At 48.9% G+C, this 24415-nt stretch overlaps 1 long non-coding RNA gene across 1 annotated transcript; it reads right to left on the reverse strand.

Moving 5' to 3' along the window:
- Positions 1-3567: 3567 nt before the first annotated feature.
- Positions 3568-4666, reverse strand: LOC116535323. The gene is made up of 2 exons (XR_004262158.1): positions 4539-4666; positions 3568-4393 (listed from the first exon to the last, which is right to left on the reverse strand). It is a non-coding gene; the product is annotated as an uncharacterized LOC116535323 (long non-coding RNA).
- Between the last annotated feature and the right edge of the window lie 19749 nt (positions 4667-24415).

A 24415-nucleotide genomic window follows, 5' to 3' on the forward strand; every position in this document is an offset into this window, starting at 1 on the left:
AAATAGAATCTCGGTACCCCAAACTCACGAAGCCAAAGGGAAAAGTTAAGCTTAGAAACTGAGTCACACCAAAAACTGCCTTTTCTTTTCTTTTTTTTTTTTCTTTTCAAGACAGAGTCTCACTCTGTTGCCCAGGCTGGAGTGTAGCGGTGCGATCTTGGCTCACTGCAACCTCTGCCTCCTGGGTTCAGGTGATTTTCCTGCCTCAGCCTCCCTCCCGAGTAGCTGGGACTACAGGCGCCCACCTCCACACTCAGCTAATTCTTGTATTTTTAGTAGAGACGGGTTTTCACCATGTTGGTCAGGCTGGTTTCAAACTCCTGACATCAGGTGATCCACCTTTTTCAACTCCTAAAGTGCTGGGAGCCACCATGCCTGGCCAAACTGCCTTTCCTTCTGTTCCTAAGCAGATAGCTATAAAATAGAAGGTCACATTTCCCCTGGTGGCCTCCCATGTATATTAACACCTTATCTTCACAGTTATGAGACAAAGACACGCAGAGACAAATGCAGATTTACTGAGCAGGAGATGGAGGCGTACTTGCCTGTGCCTCCACCTCTCCCTTCATAGGTAACACGTGGATTTGGTGAGCTCTAATCAAAGCCTGCCAGAAATGCGCCCCCTTATCTCACTGCCTACTTTCCTTTGTTTTCCGTCCCGACTTCCCCTCCTGCCTGCTGTTTCCTTTCTAATACTGAAGCCCTCAAAATCTTCTCTGAAAAAATTGTGGAGCCACAGATCCCACTGCTTATGCCTCTTTTTTTGGGCATGTCCTCAGCCTTGTCAAAATAAACCTCCAAATTGATGGAGACTTGTCTCAGACCCTTTTCTGGGTTACAACGCAAATACATACATATACACATGCCTACTATATACACACATACATATCTATACATGCACTTATGCACATATACAATACCTGTGTGTGTATGTATATATACACGCATATCTGTGTACATATACCTACACACATGGATATGCATGCATGCACAAATACATATGCACACACACATAAATATACATGTGAGTATATAGAAATACTGTTTTGGAACTTTTTTTTTTCGAGAAGCAATTGGAACTTATTTTTTCATGTAACATAATATATGCATTTCACCACATCAATTCACATAGATCGATCAGCCTCATCCCCTTTATATTTAAGATTTTTCTTTATTTAAAAAACCTTTTTTTAGAGATGGGGTTTCACTGCGTTGGCCAGGCTGGTCTCAAACTCCTGACCTCAAGCAACCCTCCTACCTCAGGCTTCCAAAGTGCTAGAATTACAGGCATGAGCCATTGCACCTGGCCAGCCTCAATCTTTTTTTTTTTTTTTTTTTTTTCAGTAAGCTCTCACTCTGTCACCCAGGCTCTGGAGCACAATGGCATGATCATGGCTTACTGCAACCTTGGCCTCCCCGGGCTCAAGTGATCCTCACACCTCAGCTTCCCAAGTAGTTGGGAATATAGGTGTGCGCCATGAGGCCTGGCTAGTTTTTGTATTTTTTGTAGACACTAGATTTTACCATGTTGCTCAGGCTGGTCTGGAACTCCTGGGCTCAAGCAATCCAGCTGCCTTGGCCTCCCAAAGTGCTGGGATTACAGGGAGCCACTGTGCCTGGCTGCCTCCTCCCTCCCTTCCTCCCTTCCTTCTTTCCTTCCTTCCTTTCTCTCTTTTTTCTTTCTCTCTTTCCTTCCTTCCTTTCCTTTTTTTCTTTTTAACTTAAAGGCCAGTGTGATAGTAACCTCATTTCTTTTGATGGCTGCTCAACTTCCACTGTAGAATGCAGAATTATTATTTTTTTTTTTGGTTAACAAATCTTATTTCTGGATCTTTTTTTTTTTTTTTAGAGACAGGGTTTCACCTCGCTGGTCAGGGTGGTTTTGAACTCCAGACCTCAGGTGATCCACCCACCTCGGCCTTCCAAAGTGCTGGGATTACAGGCGTGAGCCACCATGCCCGGCCTATTTCTGGATCTTTGTGCTATTTCCAGTTACTTTAATCATGACATATGACTCTGCAGTGAACATATACCTTGGCACATGTGTTTTTCCTGGAGGCGTAATTGCTGGGGCAAACAGGATGCATGCTTAATGCTTTTGCTCCGCAGTAATAAATTCCTTTTAAAAGATTGCACAGGTATGAATTTGAAGGCAGTACTCATTTCCCCACATTTTTGCAGCATTAGCATTTTATCTTTGCCAATGGTATAGGTGAGAAAATGTTTCATTGTTGGTTTAATTTGTGTCTCTTCAAAACTTGGTGAGACTCCTTTTCCATGCTTACAAGCTATTTGAATTTCTGAATTGCCTATCTGTGTACATCTTTGGGTGATTATTTATTAGAGCTGCATTGCCTTAATAATTGCAACAGTAATACAAATCTTAATTTTTTTTTTTTTTTTTTTGAGGCAGAGTCTCACTCTGTTGCCCAGGCTGGAGTTCAGTGGCACAATCTCAACTCACTGCGACCTCTACCTGCCTCTCAAATAGCTGGATTACAGGAATGTGCCACCACGCCTGGCTAATATTTGTATTTTTAGTAGAGATGGGGTTTCACCATGTTGGCTAGGCTGGTCTCGAACTCCTGACATCAGGTAATCTGCCTGCCTTAGCCTCCCAAAGTGCTGGGTTTACAGGTGTGAGCTACCATGTCTGGCTTAAAAATTATTCTTTAACAAAAGTATATATATATACACACACACACACACACACACACACACACACACACACACACAGAGAGAGAGAGAGAGAGAGAGACATATACACCCCATGATCTCCAATCCAAAGACAACAGAGAATGTGCATGAAAGAGGCACATTCAGAGTAGTCTGAGGGCAGAGCTCTGGAGTAGGCAGTGGGAGTTCCTGCTCCAGGCCAGCTTTGCACCTCACCTGCTGGGAGGGCTCAGGTAGGGCATCCACTTGGGCTTCTGGGAGCCTCTACTTCCTCCTTCAAGGCCCGTGGCTTTCAAAATCTTAATATGGAATCCCCCCATGGTAGGCCAGTGTTTCTCAATCCTGCCTGCCCTTTTGAAAAACTGGAGGAACTTAAAAAATGTACACCTCTCTCAGTCCCTAGAGATACTGACTCAATGCCTGACTTTAAAAAGCTGCTCAGTTGGGCACAGTGGCTCACACATGTAATCTCAACCATTTAGGAGGCCGAGGTGGGAGGATGGTTTGAGCCCAGGAGTTCAGGACCAGCCTGGGCAATATGGTGAGACCCTGTCTCTACATAAATAATAAAAAATATTAGCCAGGTGTGGCGGCACACACCTATGGTCCTAGCTACTTGGGAAACTGAGGAGGGAGGACCGGTTGAACCCAGGGGTCAAGGCTGCAGTGAGCCAGATCGTGCCACTGTGTTCCAGCCTGGGCAACAGAGCAAAACTCTTGTCTTAAAAACAATAAACAAAAAACAAAACGAAAGAAGAGGAGGAGGAGAAGGAAGGAAGGAAGGAAGGAAGGAAGGAGGAAGCAAGGAAGAAAGGAAAGAAGGAAGGAAGAAGGAAGGAAAAAGAAAGAAAATTCGAATGGGAAGAATTTCAGTTTTACAACTGTAACTGATTATTTTAAACATATTTTTATTGTAAAATAAATCACGGATACAGAATCCCATGGACTTGACGTATGGCTGAACTAACTACTACAAAGTGAACTGTCTCCGAGACCAAGAAAAAGAACTTGGCCAGCCAGCTCAGAAGTCTCCTCGCGCCCCTTCCCCGTCTCTCCTTCCTCTTCCATAAGTAGTCACCCTCATTCTGACTCACGGGACGCGTCGATTGCATTTTTAACAGCAAGTCCGCTGGCGGTGGGAGGCGCTCGGGGATGGCTCTAGGGCCGCCAGGGCCCATTCCCTCCGCGAACACCCATCTCCCCGCAACGTTCAGGTTGAGCAAGACCTCCCGGCCCGGCGGAACCCTGCGGCGGGCTCAGCAGCCCTCCTCCACTCTCAAGATGCCCTCTGATGCAACCGTAGAGGACACAGTTTCAAGTTTCTCGAGATAGAGAAGCGAAAGAGGATCCGAAACCGCGCTTCACAGCTGAATCTGATTTCGGATTCCTGTGGAAAAAGGCGGAAGCGCGGGGTTGGAGGCGCACAGCCGGGCAGAGCAGAGGCGCGCAGGTCTGCGGGGACGCAGCGCGGGGCGCGCGGTGGCGCACTCGTGACCTGGCGCATCCGCGAGACTGCAGGCGGCCACGCGGGGGCACGAACGGGATGGGGCATGCGCGGGCAGCGTCCAGTGGGCCCCTTGGGGTGCGGGTGGCAGTCGAACTAGGGAGACAATCTGTGGAAGGGCTCAGTCGTTACTTCACACCTTTCCCCGTTGTTTATTGATTGATCTTCAACTCTGTCTCTCCTGTGGAACCTTGTAAGAGTTCCTCCCTCTCCCTGTAAAATGGGGATAAGGTGTGTGATGCTGAAGCCAGCGCGGGGCACACTCACCATCGCCTTCTTCCTGACTGGGGAAACAGCCTGGAGACCCAGATTCTACCCCTGCCCCTCTGCCCCCACCCTAGGCCAGCTCTGCCACCACCTGCTGGTTCTCTGAGCAAGTCGTCCCTTCATTGGACTTCCATTTCCTTAGCTGTAAAATGAAGGAGGTGAGCCCAGTGTGGTGGCACCTGTAGTCCCAGCTACCTGGAGGCTGAGGCAGGAGGATCATTTGAGCCCAGGAGGCAGAGGTTGCAGTGAGCAGAGATCATGCCACTGCACTCCAGCCTGGGCGACAGAGCAAGACCCTGTCTTTTATCTTTTTTTGTGTGTGTGTGTGTGTGTGACAGGGTCTTGCTCTGTCGCCCAGGCTGGAGTGCAGTGGCGTGACCCCAGCTCACTGCAACCCCCACCTCCCAGGTTCAAGCAATTCTCCTGCCTCGGCCTCCCGGGTAACTGGGACTACAGGTGCTTGCCACCACGCCCGGCTAATTTTTTATATTTTTAGTAGAGATGAGGTCTCACCGTGTTAGCCAGGATGGTCTCAATCTCCTGACCTCATGATCTGCCCACTTTGGCCTCCCAAAGTGCTGGGATTACAGGCGTGAACCATGGAGGCTACCCACCACTGTCCTTAAAAAAAAAAATTATAAAATAAAAGAAAAAAGTTATAAAAAATAAAATGAAGGAAGTGAACAAGCTCAGGAATTTCGTATGAATGGCATAAATGACCAAATTAGAAAGAAGCAGCTTTGCTTCTCTCTCTTTTTTTTTTTTCAATCTTGTGCAGGTTGGCTTCTAAGCCCCAGCTTCCCCTCTGCCCTCTGCCCCCCACCTCCCTCCCTACCGTCCTCCAGCCCCTCAAAGCCCTCCCAATTTGGGCCTCCTTTTGGAAGACATCCCTGGGGGTGGTCCGGTTGGTGGCGGTGACTAAAGGGCTGCAAGGACACCCCTCGGGGGGATTTCCAGAATAATGAGGAAGTCAGGCCCAAAACTGGGCCTCCCAGACAGCTGGCATTTGAGTGTGTCCCCTGAAGGATCCACTCGACTTGCACAGTCTTGAAGGCGTCATGTCTGGTTTTTAAACACAATTTCAGTTAGTAGGCAACAGTTCAGATCGAGTTCACACGCCTGTTTTACCTGTTCTTGCAGTCTCCCCTGCTCGCTGAGCCGAGCTGTGGCAAGTGTCCCCACCCAGCCCCATGGGATCCCTGGGGACCTGAAACTGACATTTCTGCTTTAGGTGCTGGAAGCAGGACTTGGAATGTGGGTGAGTGCAGTGGGGAAGGATTTTGCCATCAGAAACCCTGAACCTCTATGGATGAGAAATCCTGCAGGGGCAAAGACTGGCTTTGAACCCAGAAATGTCACAGTGGACTCCGGGCCTCGGTTTTCCTCATCTATACAATGGTCGATCAGACTAGTGGTCTTTAAGGGGCCTCTGGACTGAGCACTATAGGCATTGTAGGGGCTGTGCACTTTCTCAGTGAGAGTTTCTTGTTTTGCCCTCACTCGGAGGGCACACTCCTCAGGCTGGTGGTATGGGCCATTGCCCTAGAGTCCCTGAGACCTGGCCCTACCACAAATTCTGCCTCTCTCCCTTCAGCCCTTGTCCCTCCCCTCCGTGCCCTGGCTTGCACCATTCTGGTCTTTGCAACCCTCCACGGGCACCTCCACCTTTGATCCTGGCACCCTCCTGCCCTCAAACTCTGTCTCCCCATACCACCCTGCCTTCCACTGTATGTGTCTGCCTTCTCCCTCAGCCCACAGATATTACCGACCGTAGTCGCCAGCCCTATGTTAGGCCTGGGAATTCAAGAGAGAATTAGAGCCCTCTGTAGACCCCCTCTATAGCTCTACTGGGGAGAGACACCCACGAACAGGGATAGAGAGGGGTAAATACTTGAGCAGGTGAGCACAGGGCCTGCAAGGCCACTCAGCTCAGACTGAGGCAATCAGAGAGAGCTTCCTGGAGGAGGCAGTATCTGAAGTGAGAAGCGGAGGGAAGTCCACCAGGCAAAGACAGCAGCTTGGGGAGAGTGCACCAGGCGGAGACGGCATATGTGAAGGCCTGAGGAAAAGCAGAGCACGATGCATGCATGCCCTGGAGGGGTGAGGCTGCATCTGGGGAGGTCAGGTCCCAAGGCTGAAAGCAGGTTTTGGAGTCTGGAAACGCTACATCCTCTTCTGTCCCCCTGGCCATGCAACTCCTTCTAGGCCTGACATTCCCCAGCTTCTTGAAAGCAAGATCATGCAGATACTGTTCAGCACACACGTCTGGTCTCCCTGGCAAGTGCCCAGCTCTGGGCCTGGACCCTTCCAGCAGCGCCACCAAAGGTGGCTGGGCTGAGCTCACTGGGGGTCCCTCCCCGGACCCCAGCCCTGCTTCAGTCACCCACTAAGGGATCCCTGGCATGCAACATGTCCTTGGCTCCAGAGGGGTTAGATTCATGGGGCTCCAACAGGCAGAGCTGCCCCTTATGGCATTTTGAGTACTCATTGGGTAGATTTGGGTTGTTGCAGGGATATGGGAGGTACTGCTCGCATTTGGGCCAGAGGCCGGGATGGCTGAATATCCTGCAATGTCAGAGCCACCCTTGGGGACAAAAAAACTGTCCTAAGTATTCAGATTTTTTTTTTTTTTTTTTTGAGACAGCATCTGGCTTTGTCACCAGCCTAGAGTGCAGCAGCGTGATCTTGGCTCATTGCAACCTCCGCCTCCGAGGTTCAAGGTTCAAAGGATTCTCCTGCCTCAGCCTCCCAAGTAGCTGGGATTACAGGCATGTGCTACCACACCTGGCTAATTTTTGTATTTTTAGTAGAGACAGGGTTTCACCATGTTGGCCAGGATGGTCTCGATCTCCTGACCTCAGGATACCCCCATCTTGGCCTCCCAAAGTGCTGGGATTACAGGCGTGAGCCACTGCACCCAGCCTAGTATTCTGATTTTCAAACGTCCCTTCTGTATTGTCCCCAGTTTCTCCCACCTTCTTTCTTGCCCTGACTGAAAACCTCAAGTGCCTGGACTGCTCCGTGACCCAGCCAGTGGCAGGGCTTCCCAGCTGGCTTGAACCGAAACCACGGCCTTGAGCATTCCCAGGCGCTGATAAAGATGTCTAGGTTGTTACCCAAAACCCTGAAAGAAACTGGCCCCAGACTTGAGCCCAATTCCTGAAACCCTGACCCCGTGGCTGTGGACACAACTAGGGGGACCGCCTTTCTCTCCTGGCCGCCTGAGGATATGCGCAGCCCCGTGGAAGTGAGCGCCCCGAGCAAAAGCCTGGACTCATCACCCTGGTGCTTCCTGCTTCTCTCTTTGGAATCCCAGCTGGCCCCTCAGGATGATTTGGGCACTCCCTTGTGGGAACTCCGAGGCCACCATTTTTGGGGCAACCCCAGCGCAGGGCTGGGGGCAAGACAAGACACTTTCAGATATTCATGTCAGTGAAAAACCAAACTCCATTTCACACCTAAACATGGGGTATTTTTGGCACATTTTATTTTTTATTTATTTTATTATTATTTTTGAGATGGCGTTTCACTCTTGCTGCCCAGGCTGGAGTGCAATGGCATTATCTCGGCTCACCACAAACTCCACCTCCCGAGTTCAAGTGATTCTTTTGCCTCAGCCTCCCAAATAGCTGGGATTACAGGTACCCACCACCATGCCCAGCTAATTTTGTATTTTCAGCAGCGACGAGATTTCTCCATGTTGGTCAGCCTGGTCTCAAACTGCTGACCTCAGATGATCCACACTCCTTGGCCTCCCAAAGTGCTGGGATTACAGGCATGAGCCACTGTGCCCGACCTATTTTTAATTTTTTTTTTTTTTTTTGAGACAGTCTTGCCTTGTCACCCAGGCTGGAGTGCAGTAGAGGCTGACTGCAACCTCCACCTTCCAGGTTCAAGTGATTCTCGTGCTTCAGCCTCCTGAGTATCTGGGATTACGGGTGTGTGCCACCATGCCCAGCTAATTTTTTATATTTTTAGTAGAGATGGGGTTTCACCATGTGGCCCAGGGTGATCTTGAACTCCCGACCTCAGGCGATCCACCCACCTCAGCCAACAGTTCAGATCAAGAGATCACATGGCCTGTTTGACCTGTTCTTGCAGGTTCGCTGGGACTTCAGGAAGCAAGGCAGCAACGCTGCACTGGGCAGGTCTCCCTGTGCCCCCATAGATAAGCATCTGCAGGGACAAAACACACCTGTGTCATTAAGTACACACCCTTTCACCTCTTGTGTGATGTGCAGGCTTGCACACAGAGCACCCGCCCCTGAGCAGGTCGGCCATGAGCGGAGCAAGCTTGTCAGAGTTGGAACCACATGAGCCTCTGGTTTAGGGAACACCGTTTATATGGGAAAGAACAACGAACAGACACAGGATGGGTATTCAGATCTGGGCATTTGGCAGACAGACATTTTCTCATAAATGAGCAAAGTGAGCCTGTCCCTTCAAGAAATGGAAGCATTTGTTGCCAATGATACAGTGGGAGCTTGGAGCTTTCCAGGGAAAACTGGAATTTTGGAAAATTTGTGTATACCACCACAAGCTTGACAACTTGTCAGTAAAGATTTTTCTGATGCAATGGATGATGGTGCTAACAAATGCTATTTTTTGACACTGTTTGGTGATAGGTCATCTTTTGGAAGATGTATGTGATTTAATGGGCACAGAATTTCAAAATGACCCCATGATGCTTCAAATCCCATGTGAGTAAAACAGTCATTCACAGTACAAGATAGGCTGGGTGCGGTGGCTCACGCCTATAATCCCAGCACCTTGAGAGGCCGAGGCAGGCAGATCATTTGAGGTCAGGAGTTTGAGACCAGCCTGGCCAACACGGTGAAACCCTGTCTCTACTAAAAATACAAATATTAGCCAGGCATGGCGGCACATGCCTGAAATCCCAGCTACTTGGGAGGCTTAGGTGGGAGACTTGCTTGAACCCGGGAGGTGGAGGTTGCAGTGAGCTGATGTGACGCCACTGCACTCCAGCCTGGGCAGCAGAGTGAGACTCTTGTCTCAAAAAAAAAAAAAAAAAAAAAAGCACAAGATAGGCCTGTTCATTTTAATATAACAAAGCATGAAATGCTCATTGATATGGTTTCAGATTCTACATTATAACCAACCTTAGAGAAACAACTGCTTGTTAAGTTTTGGTGTAGCGTTAAAGGAAAATATTCACAATTATTTGAAAAAGCTATCAAAATACTTGTCTTTTTTCCAACTGCGTGTTCACTGGAGACTGGGTTTTCTTCAATCAAAACAACATATTGCAGGGCACAGTGGCTCACACCTGTAATCCCAGCACTTTGGGAGGCAAAAGTGGGTGGATCATTTGAGGTCAGGAGTTCAAGACCAGCCTGACCAACATGGTGAAACCCCGTCTCTACTAAAAATACAAAAAATTAGCTGGGCGTGATGGTGCACACCTGTAATCGCAGTTACTCAGGAGGCTGTGGCAAGAGAATCACTTGAACCCGGGAGTTGGAGGATGCAGTAAGCCAAGATTGCAACATTGCACTCCAGCCTGGGCCACAAGGACAAAAGTTCATCTGAAAATTAAAAAAAAAAAAAAAAAAAAAAAAATTAAAAAAAAACCCAACATATTGCAACAGACTGAATGCAGAAGTAGACATGAGGCACCTGTAATCCCAACACTTTGGGAGGTTAAGGCGGGAGGATCACAAGGTCAAAAGTTCAAGACCAGCATGGCCCAGATGGTGAAATCCCGTTTCTACTAAAAATACAAAAATTAGCCAGGCACTGTGGCAGGTGCCTGTAATCCCAGCTACTGGGAGGCTGAGGCAGGAGAATTGCTTGAACCTGGGCAGCCCAGGTTGCGGTGAGCCGAGATCGCGCCATTGCACTCCAGCCTGGCCAATAAAGTGAGCTCCATCTCAAGAAAAAAAAAGAAGTAAACATGAGGCTCCAACAGTCTTCAGTTAAGACAGTTGCTTGAGAGATTTGCAAAAGTGTAAAACAATGCTGCTTCTCTCACTGCATTTCTGTTTGTTTTGGAAATGAAGATATTTTTCATAAAAATATGTTGTTTATGTTTACGTGTGATGAGTTCATTATTGTTACTTTTTGATAAATTAATAAATATCTAGGTCCTCAATAATTCTTTAAAAAAAATTTTAAATACAATATTTAAAAAATTATTTAAAATAAAATAACTTAAAATAGAGATGAGGGCCGGGCGCGGTGGCTCACTCCTGTAATCCCAGCACTTTGGGAGGCCGAGGTGGGCAGATCACTTGAGGTCAGGAGTTTAAGAATAGCCTGACCAACATGGGAAAACCCTGTCTCTACTAAAAATACAAAAATTAGCCAGGCGTGGCGGCGCATGCCTGTAATCCCCGCTACTCGGAGGGTGAGGCAGAAGAATCGTTTGAACCCAGGGGGCGGAGTTTCCAGTGAGAGGAGACCGTGCCACTGCACTCCAGCCTGGGCAATAGAGGGAGATTCCCTTTCTTTTTTTATTTTTATTTTTATCACAAATTTTTGTTCAGGAGAGAGTCCCTTTCAAAAAATTTATGTAGCAATAAAGACATTAAAATAATTTATTATTTATTTATTTTTCTTTTTGTATGAATCGACTTTGGATAAGAAAAACCATCTGCTTTTTAAAGAGCTGGGCTTGGATGGTGGGGAACCTATTGGGTGCAACAATGTTGAGAACACTGCCCTCTGGCGACCACTTCCAGCATAGTACCAGAGAGGTGGGTAAGCTGCGCTTGCTATTCTAGGACTGACCACGAGACGGCAGAAGAACACAGTATTTGCTTTTCTATTTTTATTTCTATTAGTTACTTTTTCTTATTTCCATTTGCTTCTTTTATATTTTCTGTTCCTTCTTTTCTATTTTTTAAAAAACTTAAGTGTAGATATGGGGACTCGCTATGTTGCCCAGGCTGATTCCCAACTGCTGGGCTCAAGTGACCCTCCCACCTTGGTCTCTCGAAGTGCTGGGATTACAGGCATGAGCCACCATGCCTGGACTAAAATTCTGTTTCTGATGTCTAGGTTGGTTTTCAGAGCCTCACACTCAGCCGGGTTCCCAGGGATTGGGGCAAGAGTGACCTCACAGAGCTGCCCATGGTAATGATGCCTGAAGTGCTCAGGTTAGCAGGCTAAGCCTTGTCTTCCCTGCTTCCACAGGAACTCACAGCACCCCTAGGAAGGGCCACACCCCTCACCCTAAATTCAGACAGACAGAATGCAGACCTGGACAGCAGGGACTCAGTAAGTTACTGGGTGCCAAACCTGGCCACCACTGTGCTGGCTCTGGGAAAACTTGACATCTATAAAACTTTTAATCCCTAGTAGGTGCTCAATAAAGTCATTCACTCTTTCAGATCATCAAGAAAAGATGTTGGGGCACTATAAAGTGCCAGGCACTGTCCTAGGCACTGAGGACACAGTGAGGAGCAGAAGGGGCCCAGGCCCTGCCCACATGGGACTTACAATTTGGTGAGGGAACAAAAAGTTTAGTCTCAAGAAATCAAAGTTTGGTTAGATGCTGTGAAAAAGGATGGGGTGCTTTAAGGGCACCTGAAAGGGGGGTCTTATTTACCTTGGGAGCCAAAAAGAAGCATAAAGGTTGATATGATTTGGACGTTTGGCCTCCAAATCTCATGTCAAAATGTGATTTCTGGCCAGGCGTGGTGGCTCACACCTGTAATCCCAGCTCTTTGGGAGGTCAAGGCAGGCAGATCACTTGAGGTCCAGAGTTCAAGACCAGCATGGACAACGTGGTAAAACTTGGTCTGGACTATACCTGTAGTCCCAGCTACTTGGGAGGCTGAGGCAGGAGAATCACTTGAACTCGGAAGGTGGAGGTTGTGGTGAGCTGAGATTGTGCCACTGCACTTCAGCCTGGCAACAGAGTGAGATTTCATCTAAAAAAAAAAAATTATCTGATAGAATTCTGAATTCCTTCTCTGTGTTGTTTTGAATTTCTTTGCATTTCCTCAAATAGAATTCGGTCTGAAAAGTCACATAGCTCTGTTTCTCCAGGATTGGTCCCTGGTGTCTTATTTCGTTCTTCTGGGAGGTCATGTTTTCCTGTGTGATGCTGCTAGTAGATGTTTTTCGCCATCTGGGCACTGAAGAGTTGGGTATTTATTGTAGTCCTCATTGTCTGGGCTTATTTGCATCCACCCTTCTTAGGAAGACTTTCCGGATATTTGAAAGGACTTGGGTGTTGTGATCTATGTGTATTTGTTTTAGGGGGCACCCCACACCCAGTAACGCTGCGGTTCTTGCAGACTCACAGAGCTACTGCCTTGACCGTCTCAGACAAGATCTGGGCAAATTCTCCAGATTAGCAGGCAGAGACTCTTGTTCTCTTCCCTAACTTTCTCTCAAACAAATGGAGTCTCTCTGTTCCAAGTCATCTGAAGCTGAGGTGGAGTGACACAAGCACCCCCGTGGCCACCACCACTATGGCAGTGCTGCAGGTCGGAGGGCAGCACAGCAATGGGTCTTGCCAAAGGCCTGCTGTGACCCCTCCCTGGCCACTGCCTATGATCACTCCAGGCCCTGGGGCTCTGCAATCAGCTGGTGGCAAAGCCAGCCAGGCCTGTGTCCTTCCCTCCAGGGCAGTGAGGTCCCCCAGGCTCCAGGCAGGGCCAAAGATGCTGTCTGCAAACCAGGGACTAGAGTTCAAAACCTTGCAGGTCTACCTGGTGTTCTACTGCACTGTGGCTGAGCTGGCACTCAAACCACAAGACACAGCCCTACCCACTCTTCCCTCCCCTTTCTAAAGGCAGGGGAGCCTCACCCTGTGACCACCACCACCACAGGCCCGCAGGGAGTTCTGCCAGAGTTCCCTTAAGGCCCCAAAGCTCTCAGTCAGCTTGCGGTGAATGCTGCTGGCCTGGGACTCACCCTTCAGGGCAGAAGGCTCCTCTCTGGCCCAGGGTAGGTTCAGAAATGCCACCCAAGAGTGGAGTCCTGGCATTGCGGACCCCAAGAGCCCACTTGGTGCTCTGCCTCTCTGTGGCCGTGCTGGTACCTAAAGTGCAAGACAAGTCCCCTTTGCTTTTGCCTCTGCTTTGCTCAAGTGGAAGGAGCCTCACCCCACAGCCACCACTGCTGGGAATGTGCTGAGGCTCACCTGAAGCCAGCAAGTCTCAGAGGCTCGCCGAGGCCCTCCACGTGGCCCCTGGGTATCGCTCAAGGGCTCTTCAGTCAGCAGGTGATGAATTCTGCCAGGACTGGCTTCTTCCCCTCAAGGCAACAGGTAGTCTTCTGGCCCAGGGTGTGTGCAGAAATGTCATCTGGGCCAGGCGCCGTGGCTCACGTCCGTAATCCCAGCACCTTGGGAAGCCGAGGCGAGCGGATCACCTGAGGTCAGGAGTTCAAGACCAGCCTGACCAACATGAAGAAACCCTGTCTCTACAAAAAACTAGCTGTGTGTGGTGACGGACGCCTCTAATGCCAGCTACTCCGGAGGCTGAGGCAGGAGAATCGCTTGAACCTGGAAGGCGGAGGTTGCGGTAAGCCAAAATCACGCCATTGCACCCCAGCCGGGGGCAAAAAAAAAAAAATTCTTCTAAAAAAAAAAAAAAAAAAAAAAGGTCACCTGCGAGTTAGGGCCTGGAAGTGGGGGTCTCACAATTCCGACTAGCGCCCTATCCGGCTGGGGCCAAGCTGGTAGTCAAGATGCAGGACAAAGTCTTCCCCACTCTTCCCTCTCCTCTCCTCAAGAAGGAAGGGCTCTCTTCTGGAGCCACGGGCTGTGCAGCCTGGGGTTAGGGGACGGGCGATGCCAGCGCTCCCTTGGCTGCCTCAGCTGATGTCTCAAAATGTTGTGTGCCCCACCCCCCTCAGCTGGTTGAGCGATTTTGAGTGACCTTGAGCAAGTCATGTCACCACCCGGAGACACATAATGGGTATGGATCACGCATTCATTCAACAAACACTTCTTGGGAGCCCGTCATTGCCCAGGACTGTTCAGGACACTGTGCAGGTAGCCGGGAGCCCCCAGGCTCTGTTTCCAGGCTTTGCAGTAGAATGGAGAATCTGGACACAGACATGAACAGGTGGTCACGCCACTGTAGTGTGCACAGAGTGACCGAGCATGGTGGCCTGGGGGACATGGGCGCACTTGAAAACCAACTCCTGGGGACTTGGCCCAAACCCTTTGCCAGCCAGTCCTCCCTGAAGGCCATGATCGCGCAGCTGCTGAGCCTGGGGTGGTGGACGGGTGCGGCCGGCCTGGAGAAGGCAGGGAGGGCACAGATACCCTCCATCCCTGATCCCCGGGCATCCCTGGAAATGGTTTTGGGGAACAAGTCCCTCAAATGCCCTTGAGATTATTTTGTCATTTGCTCTTTTTCTTGAATATGACAGGGGAGGGGCAGCAGATGTGTGGCCGTCACCCTGCTTGCCCTCCTTCTCTCCCCCCGCCACTTCCCTCTTCCCTCCTTTTCCCTCCATTTGTAGAGCCCCTTACACATTTTCCCAAAGCAGCAGCCCTGTGAATTCCTTCGGATCAAACAGTTAAAAAACAACTGCATCAGCCAGGTGCAGTGGCTCAGGCCTGTAATCCTAGCACATTGGGAGGCCGAGGTGGGCACATAACCCGAGATCAGGGGTTCAAGACCAGCCAGGCCAATATGGTGAAACCCCATCTCCACTAAAAATACAAAAATTAGCTGGGTGTGGTGAAGCATGCCTGTAATCCCAGCTACCTGGGAGGCTGAGGCAGGAGAATCGCTTGAACCTGGGAAGTGGAGGTTGCAGTGAGTGGAGACTGCACCACTACACCCCAGCCTAGGTGACTCAGCGAGACTCGCCAGGCATGGGAGGCTACTCGAGAGGCTGAGGCGGAGGATTGCTTCAGCTCGGGAGCTGGAGAACAGCCTGGGCAACACAACAGGACCCCCATTTCAAAAGAGGTTTTTTAATGGGATTATGCTCTTAATGTTGATCTGTAATGTTTTCACTCAATAATATATTATGGACCTTTTTTTCAGCTCAGTATTGATAGATTTACTTTATCCTTTTCAAATGACTGCATAGAATTCCATTGCATGGGCGGGCTTGGTGGCTCACGCCTGTAATCCCAGCACTTTGGGAGACCGAGGCAGGCAGATCATGAGATCATGAGTTTGAGACCAGCCTGGCCAACATAGTGAAACCCCATCTCTACTAAAAATACAAAAATTAGCTAGGTGTGGTGGCGGGTGCCTGTAGTCCCAGCTACTCGGGAGGCTGAGGCAGGAGAATCGCTTGAACCTGGGAGGCGGAGGTTTTGGTGGACCAAGATCGTGCCGCTGCACTCCAGCCTGGGCCACAGAGTGAGACTCCATCTCAAAAAAAAAAAAAAAAAAAAAACAATTCTGTTGCATGGACATAGCAGAATCGCTCCATTCAGCTATAGATATAGACATAAATATAGATAGATATTACTTTCAGTTTTCTAATTTTTCAAAAACCTTTTAGATTCAGGAGTACATGCGCAGGTTTGCTGTACAGGTAAACTCATGTCACAGGGGTTTGCTGTACAAATTATTTTGTGACCCAGGCACTAAGCCCCATACCCGGTATTAATTTTTTTCGGCTCCTCTCCTCCCACTCTCCACCCTCCAGTAGGCCCCTGTGTCTGTTCCCCTCTGTGTGTCCATGCGTTCTCCTCATTTACCTCCCACTTACAAGTGAGAACATGCAGGATTTGGTCTTCTGTTCCTGTGTTGGTTTCCTAGAGATAGCGGCCTCTAGCTCCGTCCACGTCCCCGCAGAGGACACGACTGCGTTCTTTTTTGTGGCCGCACACTTTCAGCTTCCTGCGTTACAGGATTACAGCAAACATTAACATCTGTACCTGGAACTGTATTTGTATCAGTCTCTAACAGACATTGTCATGCTTTATTTCTTTTCTTTTTTTTGAGAAGGAGTTTCACTCTTCTTGTTGCCCAGGCTGGAGTACAATGGCACGATCTCAGCTCACCGAAACCTCCGCCTCTGGGGTTCAAGCGATTCTCCTGCCTCAACCTCCCAAGTAGCTGGGATTACAGGCATGCACCATCATGCCCGACTAATTTTGTATTTTTAGTAGAGATGGGGTTTCTCCATGTTGGCCAGGCTGGTCTCAAACTCCTGACCTCAGCTGATCCACCCACCTCAGCCTCCCAAAGTGCTGGGATTACAGGTGTGAGCCACTGCCCCCGGCCTGTCATGCTTTATTTCTATAGGGTCAACTCCTGGAGGTGGGATGGCTAATTCAGAGGGGATATGGATTGAAAACGTTAGTACCGGCTTGTCAACTTACTCTCCTAAATGTACACTCCCATGCACAGAGGGTCAGAGTGCCTGTTCCCCAGGCTCCCCAGCCCTGGATGTGAAATGTTTTCTGCCTTTTTTTTTTTTTTTTCTGAGATGGAGTTTCACTCTTGTTGCCCAGGCTGGAATGCAACGGCGTAATAATCACAACCTCTGCCTCCCAGGTGCAAGCGATTCTCTGCCTCAGCCTCCCGAGTAGTTGGGACTACAGGCACGAGCCACCACACCTGGTTAATTTTGTATTTTTAGTAGAGATGGGGTTTCTCCATGTTGGCCAGGTGGGTCTCGAACTCCCAACCTCAGGTGATCCACCCACCTCAGCCTCCCAAAGTGCTGGGATTACAGACATAAGCCACCGAACCCAGCCTGTTTTCTGTCTTTAAAATATCTTCTGTCCTACTTTTGCAAGGCCCAACGTTGCCTGGGTGGAAACACATCAGCCCCAGAGGGCAAGGAAGAGGCTGAGGGAGGCAGGGGTGGATCCCAGGAGCCCTACTTCCTCATCCCAAGAACCGGTGACTGTGTTACCTAGGGGCAAAGGGCTTCGCAGGTGTGATTACAATTAGGGACCTGAAGATGGGGAGATTATACTGGATTAACTTCGTGAGCCCAAACTAATCACACAAGTCCTTAAAAGCGATAGCCCTTCCCAGCTGTGGTCAGAGAAAGGCGAAGTTGCTGGCTTTGAACATGGAAAAAGACACCGTGGGCCAAAGAACATGAGAAGCTTCTAGAACTGGGGAAGCTCAAAAAATGGCTTCTCCCCTAGAGCCTCCAGGAGCACAGCCCTGTCTACACCTGGAGTTCAGCTCAGTGAGGCCCGTGTTGGACTCCTGGTCTTTATAACACTAAGATAATTAATTTATGCTGTTTTAAACCACAAAGTTTGGGATTATTTGTTACGGCAGCAACGGAAAATAAATACAGTGGACACACAACTGCCTGTTACCCTGGCTAGACTTCTCAGGACCTGGGAGGCTGGGCAGGCCTCTCTGGCTCCAACTCCTTTGGGGAAGAAACGTTCAGCCACCAATTCGCACCACACCCAGCGCAAAGCAGGCGCTGCCCTGCTGTATTCATTCTCCCACCAAGAAGGCCCGGCTTCCTCCCTTTGGACTTGGCCTTTTGCTTCTTCCAGCCCAGCCCCTACACCCTCCCCACCTGCCTCCTGGAGCCCAGTCAACCCTCAGGGAGCACCTCTTCCTTTAACTTAGTGCACCCGGGCTCACCTGTACCTCCTCTTGTCGGGAGGATGGAGGAGAGAAGAGAAGCACAGGACCATCTCTTCTCTCCTGAGCCCTAAATCCATTTGGGGTGCACAGACCCACAGAGAACAAGGGGTCACGTGTATGCCTGGGCACTTCTCAGGCTAGCACCATCCTTGAAGAGCAAGACGGAATTGTTCTTCTGTGCATTCAAGAGCTTTTACTTGGCAGGGCGAAGTGGCTCACACCTGTAATCCCAGCACTTTGGGAGGCCAAGGCGGGTGGATCACAAGGTCAGAAGATCGAGGCCATCCTGGCTAACATGGTGAAACCCCTGTCTCTACTACAAAAATATATAAAACATTAGCCAGGCATGGTGGCACGTGCCTGTAGTCCCAGCTACTTGGGAGGCTGAGGCAGGAGAATTGCTGGAACCTGGCAGGCAGAGGTTGCAGTGAGCCGAGATAGCAGCCACTGCACTCCAACCTGGGCGACAGAGTGAGACTCTGTGTAAAAAACAAAAACAAAACCTTTTTACTTGATTTGGGTGGTGAGGCACCTACGAAGATTCATTTAATGGCCCTGTCGCCGACCTGTCACACTCCTTCAGCAGCCTTGCCCCGGCCGATGACAGCCACAGCTGTGGTAAATGGATGCTGATGATGGCTCATCCCTCAAAGCTACCATCTGTGGGCCTCCACTCCTCTGTCCCAGGACTTTCTCAAAACCCACAGAATCTTGCTGGGTCCCTGGGCAAGCAAGGCCTGAGAGTGGGGAAGCTGACCCCCAGACCATCCTCGGCCAGTGCGTGGAGGAGCTAAGGGAGGAACCAGGCCTCCCACCCTGAGAGGGACCATTGTGAGCCAGGTGTGATGCCTTGTGCCTGCAATCTCACTCCTCAGGAGGCTGAAGCAGGAGGATCACTTGACCCCAGCCAGGGGTTTGGGATGGGCCATTCTGGATGACTTCTGTATGAGCCAAGCAACCTCTATCACACACCTGTTATCAGCATTTCCAGGGTCCCTGTGGCAGCCCCTCCCTTCCTCACCCCTGCTTCCTGGGAGGACCTTATAAACTCCTGCCTTCAAGTCCTCATCTGAGGCTCTGCTTCCAGAGGAAACTGTAAGGTCTCCAGGGTCATAGGAATTTAATCAACTCGAATAATCCACTTGTTTTACAGCCTCCTGCCCTGAAACCTGTTTCTTCCTAATCCCTGTGTGGAATGCACTCACCTACTTGGTTAAAATCAGCTCCTGGCCCAGGATGGTAGCTCATGCCTGTAATCCCAGCACTTTGGGAGGCCAAGGCAGGCAGATTACATGAGGCCAGGAGTTCGAGACCAGCCTGGGAACATAGTAAAACCCCATCTTTACAAAAAATACAAAAATTAGCTGGGTGTGGTGGCTAATTAATTAGTCCCAGCTACTCCAGAGGCCGAGGTGGGAAGATTGCTTGAGCCATGAGCCTGGGAGGTGGAGGTTGCCATGAGCAAAGATCATGCCACCACCCCCCCCTGGGGAACAGAGTAAGATCTTGTCTAAAAAAAAAAAAAAAAAAAAAAAGTCAGCTCCTGACAGAGCCCAGAAACTTACAGATGAACCAGAGTGACCTCTCCTCATGAGCCTGCTACTGTCTCCACTCAGGAGAAGCGATGGCTTTGTCACCATCACATGACGCCCAAGTACTGGTGTGACGGCTCACTGCATCTATGCCACTGGACCCCCCTCTACACACAACCACACGCCCCCTCCCTCTCCTTGCCCAATAAAACCCTTCTGTCACTCTCCCTGGAAGAGACACTGCTTTAGAGAATCCTCCCCGCATCCTTACTCACGCCAAGCCATAAAACGCCTATTGACCAAAACAAACCCTGGTTTTTCTCCAGGTAACAAACCCAAACTAACGTGCTCAGGAATGATCACAGCCAAAACCTGAGCATCTTGTGTACCAGAAGGAGTCTCCATAAGGGCCCTGAGATCCAGCAAAGTCACCCCACAACACACAAGCTTGGGAGATGGTTTCAGTCTAAATCAGACCAGAGAGGGAATACAGCCAAGACACTCGATTGGATCTTAGATCAGGAAGTAAAAAGACACTTTAAGGGAAAAGTTGAAGAAATGTGAATGTCATGAGGACTGCATGTTTGCTGATCTTGTTGAATTAATGTTATTCTTGGGTGTCATGATTCTGTGATTCTGCAGGAGGATGTCTTTGTTCTTAGGAGACGTATACCTTCGGGTTTTTGGGTGAAGGCCCAAGAGATTGGCGAGTTATTTTCAAATTAGAAAACAGAAAGAGAGGGACAGAGACAGAGATTAAAAGGATGAGAGGCAGAAAACATGGTAAAATGTGAAGAATTGGGCTGGGGGCACACAGGTATTCATTGTGCTAATCTTTTAGTACAACTTTTCTTAAATTTTAATGTTTTAAAATAAGAACAAATGTGGCCAGGCACTGTGGCTCCCAGCACTTTGGGAAGCCGAGGTAGGTGGATCACAAGGTCAGGAGATCGAGACCATCCTGGCCAACATAGTGAAATCCCATCTCTACAATCAATCAATCAATCAATCAATAAAAGAAAGATAAGAACAAGTGTGCAGAAAGGGCTGCAAGCCTCCAGTGAGGCCAAGCACAGTGGATCACACCTGTAATCCCAGCACTTTGGGAGGCCAAGGAGGATGGATCATGAGGTCAGGAGTTTGAGACCAGCCTAGCCAGCATGGTGAAACCCTGTCTCTACTAAAAATACAAAGAATTAGCCAGGCATGGTGGCACATGCCTGTAATCTCAGCTACTCGGGAAGCTGAGGCAGGAGAACTGCTTGAACCTGTCAGGTAGAGGTTGCAGTGAGCTGAGATTGCACCACTGTACTCTAGCCTGGGCGACAGAAGAAGATTCTGTCTAAAAAAAAAAAAAAAAATTAGCCAGGCATGATGGCAGGCTCCTGTAATCCCAGTTACTTGGGAGACTAAGGCAGAAGAATCTCTTGAACCTGGGAGACGTAGGTTGCAGTGAGCCAAGATCGCACCATTCAGCCTGGGCAACAAGAGCAAAATTCCATCTCAAAAAAAAGAAGCTATTCTTGGGGAGCGAGGAAGGCTTCATGGAAGAGGTGCTATGTAGGATGAGCCTGAAGGTTGGATATGTTCAGGGCAGAGACGAAAGGTGTTCCCAGCAGAGGAAACAACATTTGCAAAGGTGTGAAGGTTAGATGTGACTTCTGAGGAACTCATGTAATCAGCTGATGGGTTCCTCCTGCCTGCTGCACAGACAAAACCAGTTCATTTAGACCATGGTACTGCAATAGAGAAAGAAGGCTAGCTACGTGGAAGACGAAGTTATTACTCAAATCAGTCTTTCCAAAGGCTCAGAGGTTAGGGTTTTTTTTTCTTTTTTCTTCTTCTTTTTTTTAAGACAGGGTTTCACCATGTTGGCCAGGCTGGTCTTGAACTCTTGACCTCAGGTGATCTGCCTGTCTTGGCCTCCCAAAGTGCTGAGATTACAGGCGTGAGCCACCACGCCCAGCCCAGAGGTTAGGGTTTTTAAAGGATAGTTTGGTGGGCAGGGGCCTGGGGAAGGGGGAATATTGATTGGTTGGGGGTGAAATCACAGGGGTGTGGAAAATGGTCCCCATGCTCTGGGTCCTCCAGGTGGAGGCCACAGGACCAGTTGAGTCACAAGTCAGTGGTCCAAGTGGTGTCAGTTGATCATCAGAAATTCAAAAGTCTAAAAAGACATCTGAAAAGGCCAATCAGGTTCAACAATAGTGTTGTTATTTATAGGAGTCATGGAGAAAGTCACACACCTGTGACCTCCGGAACAATACTGATAATAATTGACTGTGTGCCTGCATCTTTAGAGTTCGGGCCCTTGTCATAACCCTAACTTTGTGGACTTTTATTGCTTTACAAAGGTGGTTTAGTTTGGGGAAGGGCTATTATCATCCTTGCCTTAAGCTATAAACTAAATTCCTCCCAAAGTTAGCTTGGCCTATGCTCAGGAATGACCAAGGACAGCTTGAAGGTTAGAGGCAAGATGGAGTCCACTATGTGAGATTTCTCTCACTGTCATGAATTTGCAAAGGTGGTTTCACTAACACGGTGTGGCAGGTGTTATGGTTAGCCCACTCATCACACCTTCAAGTTGAATCAAGTAGGATCTTAGAAAACTATACACTCACCTTTTCTCAAGCCCTTGCAGCTAGCAGTGGCCATGTGGCACAATTTTGACCAAGAAAGCTACTGAGGAGTCCCAGGGAAGTCTTTGCTCTCCTGATATGGCTGCCACCTTGTCTTCTACCTCCCTCCTCCTGGAACTCAGACCTAATTTACATGGGGCTGGCCATGCAGGAGACAGAAATTTGTAGAACACAATACTCACCAACGGTAGAATACACATTCTTCCATAATACCCAAGAATTGCTGGTTCAGATAAACGATATGGGCCCGGCGTGGCAGCTCATATCTGTAATCCCAGCACTTTGGGAGGACGAGGTGGGCAGATTGCTTGAACCCAGGAGTTCAAGATCAGCCTGGGCAACATGGCAAAACCCCATCTCTACAAAAAATAGAAAAAATTAGCTGGGCGTGGTGGTACACATTTGTAGACCCAGGCATTCAGGAGGCCGAGGTGGGATAACCACTTGAACCTGGGAGGTCCAGGCTGTAGTGAGCTGTGATTGCACCACTGCACTCCAGCCTGGGGGACAGAGCGAAACCCTGTCTCAAAAAAAGAAAAGGCAAACCACACGTTGGGCCATAAAACAAGTCTCAATAAACTCAACAGGATTGAAATAATACAGAGTATATTCTTTGATGCAATGGAATTAAATAAATTCTATTAGAAATCCATATCAATATGATATCCAGGAACTCCCCCAAAGTAAGCAAGACTTCTAAATACATATTCTCTGGGTCTTGGAAAAAAAATCACAAGGGAAAATATTTATAAGTGAAAGAAAACAAAAGCATAAGATGTTAATCTCTTTTAGATTTTTATTTATTTATTTATTTATTATTATTTCGAGGCAGAGTCTCACTCTGTTGCCCAGGCTGGAGTGCAGTGGTGTGATCTCAGTTCACTGCAACCTCTGCCTCCCAGGTTCAAGCAATTCTCCTGCCTCAGCCTCCCAAGTAGCTAGGATTATAGGCGCCCATCACATGTCCGGCTAAGTTTTTTCTATTGTCAGTAGAGAAGGGATTTCGCCATTTTGGCCACGCTAGTCTTGAGCTCCTAACCTCAGGCGATCTGCCTGTCTTGGCCTCCCAAAGTGCTGGCATTATAGGTGTGAGCCACCACGCCCGGCCTCTTTTAGTAGATTTTTAAAATCTTCCTAGGGAGAGGGTCTTGTTCACACAGGCTGGACTGCAGTTCCCATAGACAGAGTCTCTGCCATTGGAATCATGAGGCTTTTCTTGAAAAGATCACTTCAGATGTTTTTCAGACCCCAAATTCCAGCAGCCAGTTTGAAGACCCCCACAGAGGAATGGGGTCAGCATGGGAATACAGCTGCGCCCTTTCCCTGTCCCATAACTTCGCCCTGCACTTTCCCACCAATCAGTGGTCTCTACGCTTCAGCCCTCCCCAAAACCCTTAGGAACCCTAGCCGCAGGCTCCTCAGAGAGATGGATTTGGTGGCCCTACGATTAAACCTCTTCCTCTGCTGCAGCCTGGTGTCTTGGTATATTGACTTGCTGTGTGCTGTGGGCAGTGAACCTCTCACAGTTACACTGAGATCACAGGCATAAGCCACCGTACCCAGCTCTCTTTTTTTTTTTTCAAGATGGAGCCTCCCTGTGTTGCCAGCTCCTAAAGTGCTAGGACTACAGGCGGGACCCACCTGCCTGTCCCTTCTAGCACACTTTAAATTATTTTTTTCTGGTAACTTCACAAAGACAGAGCGACATTTTAAAAGTAAAGATGCTAAGAATAAAACACAATATTATAAGCTTTATAAATGGGCCCCAAAACATTTTCCCAAGTTTTTTTTTTTTTAGTTCCCAAAGATGGGAGAAAAGAGAATAACTAATGTAAATTTTTTTTTTTTTTTTTTTTCTAATGTAAAATTTTATATCCTTTCTCTTGGATTGTCTGAGACTCAGGACAGAGGGAGAGGCATGACCCTGCCGCCCACGTCCTGCTAAGGCCACATCTGTAGCCAGCCCTGTTCTCCAAGAGGACATGCCCCTTCACCTCCCAACCTTGACCAGGCTTATTTTTACCCACCCCAATCACCAGCTAGCCTGGCATCCCTGTCATTTGGGAGCCTGGCCACCCCTGCACAATATAGTTCCCTGGCAGATGCTCAGACCTTGGGTTGGCCCCTTTGACTTGCATTTTGGTGATGCTCTGTGGCCAGAAGTCTCTTCAGCAAATTAGGGTCAGAACTTGGTGCAATGGAGTCAAAATGGGGGAGGGAGTCTGGAGGCTTTGGATTTTTTGCAAATGCCTCATTTCCACCATCAAATTGCATCTGGTC

Source organism: Sapajus apella, unplaced genomic scaffold (assembly GCF_009761245.1).
Source record: "Sapajus apella isolate SASKATOON/1434 unplaced genomic scaffold, GSC_monkey_1.0 scaffold94, whole genome shotgun sequence".
Taxonomy (NCBI): domain Eukaryota; kingdom Metazoa; phylum Chordata; class Mammalia; order Primates; family Cebidae; genus Sapajus; species Sapajus apella.